Here is a 9174-nt window from a genome sequence, read left to right as displayed (position 1 = left end):
TTTTAAGCAAACTAAGCCCAAAAATGTGAAATTATGCGATTTTGTTAATTTTACCAAAGAATGATAAATGAAAATAATCAGAAATTATGCAAAAAATTATCAAATGTTGCTAAATTATGCGGGGTGCGTAAATTCCCGGGGACAGAAAATGGCAGCTTGCACTGTTGAGATAGTTTCAGAATGGTAGCAGGTCTGATAGGGTAATGTCATGGACTGCGAAGCGCGTAGAGCTTGCTGTTGAGCTGGAGGTTGTGTTATACAAATGCTATTTATCAATATACATCAAAATAGAGTTTGTCACCACTGTTTAGTTACAATAAAATCTACTTTAAAGTATTTACATTGTTGTTTTGTTGGGTTTTTTTTTGCATCGTTATCTAGTTCTTTCCTAGTTTAATTACATAAAAATCTGCTTGAAGTACTTTTTTATATCACTATTCGCGTCACGACACGGTGGAATCAGACGCTCATAATTTTTTATCCTTCAAGATAGATAGGTATTTTTTGTCATCAAAAGCAAAGCAAAAACAAACCAACAAAAAAAAAAAAAAAAAATGATTCTATAATCATTTTTTTTTTTTTTTTTCTTTGAGGTTTTTTCCCCTTGCTTTTGATGACAAAAAATACCTATCTATCTTTCAAGATAGATAGTCAAGATATTTACGATTGAAGGAGGTGGGGGATTGCCTGGTGTCAGAAGTCAAATCGGCAAGAAAATGGCCGTCACATTTTGTTGAGTACCAAAGGTTGGGTCTCCTTGAAAACTGCAGATTTTAATATTGTTTTGAGTGATTGATCAACGTTTTTTCTGTAAAATCCACACGGAAATGTTATGTTTTCAACTGGACATAGAAGATGCCCCCCCCCCCTCCTCTCCCCCATACCCCAAAGCCCCAAGAAAAAAAAAGGGCAGAAAACCATCGTTTCGTTGATTTCATTATTTTAGCAAGCGCCTTTTTTTCACCATGGTGCCATATAGAATGTTTCTTAGCGTCCAAGGGTCTTCTTAGGTAATTAGAATAATATAGTGTAAAGCACTTAAAGTTTGCTGTGCGCGGTCAGAAGGGGGGGGGGATTCGCTACTTAATGCTAGCTTTTATTATTATCATTCATATTTTAAAATCTACTTGAAACTACATTTCGATATCACTATTCAGTCACGTTATACTTTAGTCACTATATTTGTATGCCAAAGTACATCCAACAGCAGATTCTTCTGACTTATAATACCCTACTCGTAACTATACTTATACTATTCTGACTTCTTCTTTATATTTTAGTTACTATATAAAAAGTACCACCAACAGTCGATTTTTCTGACTTACCTCTTTCTGAATAAACCAGGCGAATACCACTAATCCATTCACGAACCAGCACGCCCCAGTCCTATTGACAGTAAAACTTCCGACTTCCGAAGTTACTGATCCTTCATAAAAAATATCTTCCGCAACCAGTTTCGGTCCTTCCGCGGCATGGCCTAGTTAATATGCTAATTCTATTTTTTAGACCGCAGCGGCCAATGGCAACGAGTAATGGGAGAAAGAGAATAAATGGTACTAAGTTCGTGTATACGTCACGCTTGAGAATCTTTGTATAGTTGTTTACTGTAGGGTGAGACTCCCTAAAAGTGGGAGAAGTTGAGCGCAGGACAGATTTTGCACGATTTCGATACTTTAGAAATACAACATTCTATCTGACATTTTTGGCTGTTTTGAGGTCAGTAACCAAATGCTTTATCTGTTCTATCAAAATTGTGAATGATTATTCGGAGTCTTTCCTAAAATGTTTTAAAAATTGCTTTCGAAAAAGCTACACATGTGAAACTCAAAATAATTTTTTTAATGTCAAATTTCTCAAAGCAAGTTACTGAGCAGGTAGAACGTTGTAATTCCTGGGTAGCGATTTGATTTTGAAAGTAGCCCCGAATCAATCCGATGAATCCGATGGGCAGTGTGCAATGATTAGAAGATGACAACATTAATTTATCAAACAACCTTCATTTTGGCGGTTTTATGAAAAGAGGATTTATTATACTCTCCTTTCACTCCGGTTTTACGTAGCTTCAAAGAGAAGTTTGAATACTATCTCAGACGTGTTACTTTTATGTAGGTATTATAATTCTAGTGCATTACTTTTCTCAATAGGACTGTCAGTTTGATGAGAAATAGGTCGATCAATATTCAGTTTAGTAGGCTAACATAATGTACAAGCTGCCACCGTATGGTATCTCACAATGGCTCTTGAGATTAAGTAAGCCTGGCGGTGTGTTGAAACCAAATTTAGACTTTACAGACTCCGAAAACGTCGAGAAAAAGGTTTGAATGAGTCACTATTAAAAATAAAATTTAAAAATAAATTACACTTTCATTTGTCCCAGAAGGGCACTTTGTTTTACAATGGCAAACATAATTATAAATACGTACATACATAAATACATACATGCATAAATACGTACATAAATACGTACATAAATACACAACAGAACAGTTTACAAACAATGCCACTGTCGGTCGCCACTGTGCAGCGCCCTGTAATTTGAGCTAGGGTTGTCGTGTCTTGCTCAAGGACACACTCCAGTGACCACCCATCTGATCCCCGTGTCACCGACACTTGCTTGACATTGCTTGAGACAAAACTCACTACTCACTTAGCCACTGGAGCCCCCCAGTGAGCTAGGAGAAAAGAAAGACAACCTTGACTATCAAAAGAGTAGGAAAATGTTGATTAAATGAGTCGGATCAAACAATCCGTTTATTATTTAACGTCCTAACTCGACCGACAAATTTTAACTCCTAGATATTGCCTTTATGGTTAATTGAAGAGTGTATTCAGAACAATCATTGAGGAGTATAAGAGACAAAGCATTTATCTTATTGTTTGAGTTTTCAAGATTACTTTCTAAATGTATTAACAATCTTAGCGTGAGATGTTTAGGCAATCCCATACCCGGGCTCATAGCGTGAGGAATAATTTCCATTTAATGAGAATGGATAAGAATCCCCTGGATAACTGAAGGAGAGATGGCAAGATTCTTTATCTCTAATAAGGAGCTGTTCACCACCTGAAACTGTTGTGCACACTTGAAGCTGTTCAGATAATTCCTTGGAATCAGTCAGGCTCCAAGATGACAAATAAAGAGAGAGAATGTGCAACCTGAGGAAGAGTTTTCAGCTGGTGAGCAGATGGACCTTGCACATTACTGTTCAACAACCTTCAAATCGTTCCATCTCTCATCGAAGTTTCTACAGTTCTACTCAAAGCAGGAGGTTCACTGATCAGCCAGTCGTTTCAACCATACAGCCTTTGTTCATTCAGACCACAAAAGCAATGAAGAGAGCATCGTATGAAAGTAGTGAGGGTGAATCAATTGCTGGGTTCCATCGTCCAAGAGAAGGACGAGAAGCCAGAGGAGTCCTTTTGATGATTTTGTTTAAATTCGGTAAGACTTCATTCCGGCAATCTAGCCATGAAAAATGTTCTTTTATTTTGTTCTGTTGAAAGACTTTATTTGTTCTTTTTGACACTCATTTTATATTTAAAATTAACTTTCCTAAGAGACTATTATCTTTTTACGGGCCGTCAGCTCAAGCCTGTTGTGTAAAACTGGTATTATGGGATAATATTGTTTCTCTTGTTTTGCAATAGTTCAACATTGCTGTATTCAATGCAAATAAAAATTATTTGAATGCGTATTATATCTATGAAAATAATTTTCACATAACTGAATGTACTTTGTGTATCTGTGTGTGGCTTTGATTACATCTTAATCTGCAATATTAGATCTACCCCAATTTCACATGTTTGTGAGAAAGTTTTAAAAAGCTATCCGTCCTCATTTTACTCGTTTTAAGACAATTCTTTTTGCGACTTAGCACTGGACAAATCAGTGAAACATACAAAACTTTTGGAACATTTTGCATCTCAGTTCTGTCGGCGTTGCGGCAGCTGCATGTGACAAATAGGGGCGTGAAGTTTAAACACTGAGCTGTTTACCACGCGTCCCAGTTTCTAACCACAGCCCCCCCCATCCCTACGCCCCCTCCACTTTCAAAATCCTAATTCCTTCATAAAGCTCCCCCTCCCCCACCCTCACTCCAGATAACCTTCCTTTTTATCCACTTCCACACCGCGTCCCTTCACTTCCACCCCCCTCCACCACGCCCTCCTCACCTCCTCTCCCGCCCCTTAGCCACCCACGTATATTGGGCGTGCGCAGGAGCTGTTTTTGTTCCTCCTCCCCACCCCACCCCCCACCCTACTCCACTCTTCCCGCCTCTTCCTATAACGCATTCCTTTTTATTTCTTTTCAGTATGAACAACACCAACACATGTTTTCAAAGCGAAGCACTTTCCCTGTAAGTAAGAGCGACGAAAAAATGAAATACGACAGAGGTACAACAAAAATCAAGTTTATTGACACCTGTGTACAGGGTATCCCGTCACGTCCGTTGATATTATTGTGATCTGTTGGGCTGATGATCTTGGTTCGAATATTCAACTGCAAACTTGAACTTATCTTCTTTTGAGAGTACTTTGATTTTTGTTGTTAGGTTTTCAATGCTCAATACCAACATATGGCTTCTGTGGGGTAGCGGTTATAGACATCCATGCTTCTTCGTCGAAAGGAAAACCTACAGATCAACCAGGGCTGAGAGGGATATTAGAATCCGAGCTGAAAGACCGAGATACATTTTGCACTCCCGTTATTATCGAGTACAAAGAGTAGATCTATCTCTGTCTTGCTAAAGGAACCCCTGCGCAGGTTGATGTCTGCCTCTTACATGACCAAATGACCTCAGTTATGTCTAGATCTATGTGGTCGGGAAATTGCTACATTTTTTTTAAAGGGCGGGGGGCAACTATCAACGTTTTTTAAGTAGATTGATGAGCAAGCTTGAGATAACACTTTTAAAACCCCGCACTATGCTGAAAGAGACGCAGAACTATCATATCGACTGCTTACTGTAAGACTCCACCATGCGCCATTCTGAAAAGCGACGTAGACGGAGTTCTACACTGAGCAGATGCTCGTGTACAGCAGTGTAGCTTCTGTAAGAGATGTCACGTTTAAAATAAAGTCACCCCGACTTTTTTTCGTGTGATGCAGACAGGTAAAATCGATCTCCTTTTTCGGACGTGCCGTTATCTAAGTTGGCATCATCCTTGTTTGCAGCGAGTGCAATCATGATTCAAAAGTCTATAGAGTTGTTCCCTGATTTGGGTAGTTCGGGAAGTATTCATCGTTGATTTGATTCTATCTGAAATGTATGCTAATAAAACTCATACTTGCCTGTCACATGATAAACCTGTATCATAAAGTTGTTGTTGTTTTTTTTGGTGTTTTTTTTGGGGGGTTGTTATATTAATAGTTATCCTGCAGCGTTCATCTGCGTGTGTGCAAGAGTGGTTACAGGCTCTTAGACCTCAATGACAGAATCGAATTTAGTTCCCTCGTGGGAAAGTACAATATATTTCATCGAGTATCCACTGTCAGATTGGGTGAAATGTATCATATCCGTCGTATGAGAGAACGGTCCGTTATATTAAACTTTGTAATAGTTTTTTTCCTTTTGAATGTTGTTCTGAGATCGTTTGTGGTCACTTTTTAAATCACAAAAGGGCTATTCCACGATCACTGACGGGGTATTTGGACTATACTTTCCTACAATAGTAACACGGCAATTCAATATCAATTAATTTATTTCAACTTAAAATTATCAGAACAATTCAAAGACATAATAGTAAGAATTATACTAAATGCTGTCATTTGAAAAAAGTACTTTATGCGAATTCTGTGACGTGTTAGTTTCGGTAACTGGCGGGACAGAACAAATACCTCATTCATCCCTTCAGTTCCCGCGAAGCTACCCAAAAGTCTTTGTTTGCGACTTCCTAAACTGATTCAAAAAGTGACACAAGGTATTCGTACACCCTCTCTCTTAGTTTGGTACTGTAGTCTTTGGAATTCCACAAACATTTATGGGATTTGTACATCTGATAAAAAGGAACAGTGTTTTCTGGCCAATGTTCCATGCTGCTACGTGACTGTGCAGTGTTCAGGTAGAAGCTTTGACGTCAGATACGCAACACACTAGGTGACCTTGATACATGAATTCTCTGTCAATTGAAAAGTAAATTGTTTGCTTAATTTACGCTTTACATCTAGTGAGGTTTCACGCCAGCAAGTTTGCTAAACTTGATACACTGATTCTAAAAATGAAATCCAATTTTAGCTGTGATACTTATTTAAACATTTTGCATGCAACGTCAACCAGCGCAGCAGCAAGTTTCAAAGGGTTTCTTTGTCCCAGTTTGTTTCTCACAAATCTGACCTACAAAGCACAACTATATCAGGTGGTGCTTGATTTATTGATCTGATCTCCAACCCATCGTCCGATCTTCAAACGCCCCTCCCCCCGTGGGTTGGGGGAGTATAAATAGACCCACTGCCTAGTCTTTAGGAGGTGAACCCCCCCCCCCCCGCACAAATGACGGACCCCAACTCTCTGAAATCCGGTGCGACATCTACTTTGGCGTATGTTCCTCTTCTCTTCCTTCTTCCTTTTGTCTTCTATCTCTTATTCAACCACTGACCTTATGTGCAGGAAAACTAGAGGTCATCCATACCACACAGTGGGCGCCTCATTGACCCTGAGGTGCGACTCGTGCGGAGGGAAACCGGGTATCTGAAGGTTGAGGTGAGATCAATCTGTTGACTGTCCCTCGCCAACACACCTCTTTGGCCAAGGTTTTCCTCTTAGACGAGTGGGTGGCACGGCCCATGCAACTCAGTCGGTTGGGAGCTGAAGCCCTTCTTGTTCTTGTTCTTGTTCTTCTTGTTCTTCTTGTTCTTCTTGTTCTTCTTCTTGTTCTTCTTCTTGTTCTTCTTCTTGTTCTTGTTCTTCTTCTTCTTTTTTTTTTCTTCTTTTTTTTCTTCTTCTTCTTTTTCTTCACGCCCCACCGTCCTGATGGAGTGTTAGGTGCCCCCTCTTTCCAGCTCCTCCACCTCTTCCTAGCCCCATACCCCTTCTCCACCTCCCCCTACCCCTCCAGCAGACAACCCCCTACCAATTGAGGATGAGTTTCGACCCCCCTCCCCGGTTTGTCCCCAGAAAGGGCGGGGCCCGCCAATCCTCCCCCAAATCCCCCAGTAGGCCGCTGTCTAATCTACGACGGCAACCTAGTAAACTCTCTGCCTCCCCGCAGGGAGGAGTAAGCGTGTTTCGAAGCCAGGGCCTTGGAGCTCCAATTTAAAAAGACCTCATAATGGATGTTTTGCAGTGGAATGTCAGCTGACTCCGACCTTCCTTTGCAGAATTGCAACACTTACACGCTGTGCCCACTTATGGCCTGTATCCAGGAGACAAAGTTCGCCACGGCTTAAACCATGCAGCGTATCATCATTTTGACACGGAGAACCAGACTGCTTCCGGTAGAACCATCATCTACACCGACAATAACACACTTCACAGTCAAGTACATCTTAGGAAGACACTCCAGGCTATTGCTGTACGAATCATCCTGCATAGACCAATCATGGTCTTCTATGTTTATATCCTACCAAATTTCCACCTAAAAATTACTCAACTAAACGATTTAAAACTCCAGTTCCAAAAACCCTTTATTTTTCTGGGTGACTTTAACGCCGACAGCCCCCCTTTGTGGAGATAAACCCACAGATCAAAAAGGAAAAATAATCGAACATTTCTTATTTCAAAATAGCATCTGCCTCCTGAATGATAGGTCCCTCACTTACAGAAACAAATTCGCTTTTGGCACTTTATCTGTTAACCCCACTTTTTGTACCCCTGACCTAGTCCCAGATCTTGAGTGGTCTGTGCTGGATGACCGTACTGACCATTTCCCAATTCTTCTAAAAAAAAAGAAAAACAACCAATAGCCTCTAAAACGACCCAATCCCAAAACGCATCAATTTTTCAAAAAGCACACTGAGACGAGTTGGCTATTGAATACCCAGATTTTGATCCCCGCTTTCGACCAAAGCTACAACAAATTCCTCGAAACGCTTCAAGAAATATACCCAAAACACATACCAAAGACATCTCCCAAACCCCGGAAGAACAAGATCTGGTTCTCTGGGGGAGTGTGATGATGCAGTAAAAAAAGAAGGCAGCATATCGGAGAGCCGTCAACAGTAACACCACAGAAAACAAAATAAGTTACTTAAAAGCTCGGGCTGAGGCACCGTGAATGCCTCAGGGGGAGCAAAAGACAATCCTTCCAAAAGTATATTATTTCCAAAATCAACAGTCAGACACCACTCGACAAAAATTTTCAAAATAGCTAAAACAATTTTGGGAAGATGCACAGACACCATCCTGCATGTTCAGATGCCAGATGGAACAACAGCTGGAAGACAGGTAAACATCACAAACACAATAGCCATATCTCTCCCCAAAAACTCATCCAAAGAAAACTACAACATCGCCTTCCAAAACATTAAAAGTAACAGAGAACAACAACACATAAACTTCCACTCAAACAACACTGAAACGTACAACGCAGACTTCATTTTAGGCGAACTAAAATAATGCGTCTCGGACCTGGGCAATACAGACCCGGGTCCGGATAACATCTACAACCAGATTATTAGACATTTACCCACAGAAATACTTACACTCAAACTAAACATATACAGCAACACGTACATGTGGCAGTCACACTCTTTTCCGGAGCCTTGGCGTCTCGCCACTGTCGATCAAATACCCAAACCTAACAAAGACCACACACACCGATCCAACTACAGACCAATCGCACTAACGAGCTGTCAATACAAATTTATAGAAAACAATGATTCAAAGGCGTCTCATGTGGTTTCGGGAGACGATGAGCTCGCTGAGTGGTCTCCAGTGCGGATTCAGGAAAACTCGATCCACTCTGGATTACCTGGTCTTCCTGGAGATCTTTATACGTGAGACGTTTGCCGAAAGAGGGCACATGATCGCCATCTTTTACACCCAGAAAAAGCCTTCGACATCTGGAAGTACGGCATTCTTTGATACCAGCTTGCTATCGCTCTGTGCGGTCACCTCTCTGTCTTCATTGGACATTTCTTAAGCTATCGCTCTGTGCGGTCACCTCTCTGTCTTCATTGGACATTTCTTAAGCTATCGCTCTGTGCGGTCACCTCTCTGTCTTCATTGGACATTTCTT

Source organism: Aplysia californica, unplaced genomic scaffold (assembly GCF_000002075.1).
Source record: "Aplysia californica isolate F4 #8 unplaced genomic scaffold, AplCal3.0 scaffold00201, whole genome shotgun sequence".
Classification (NCBI taxonomy): domain Eukaryota; kingdom Metazoa; phylum Mollusca; class Gastropoda; order Aplysiida; family Aplysiidae; genus Aplysia; species Aplysia californica.
This window is presented reverse-complemented; position numbering follows the sequence as displayed.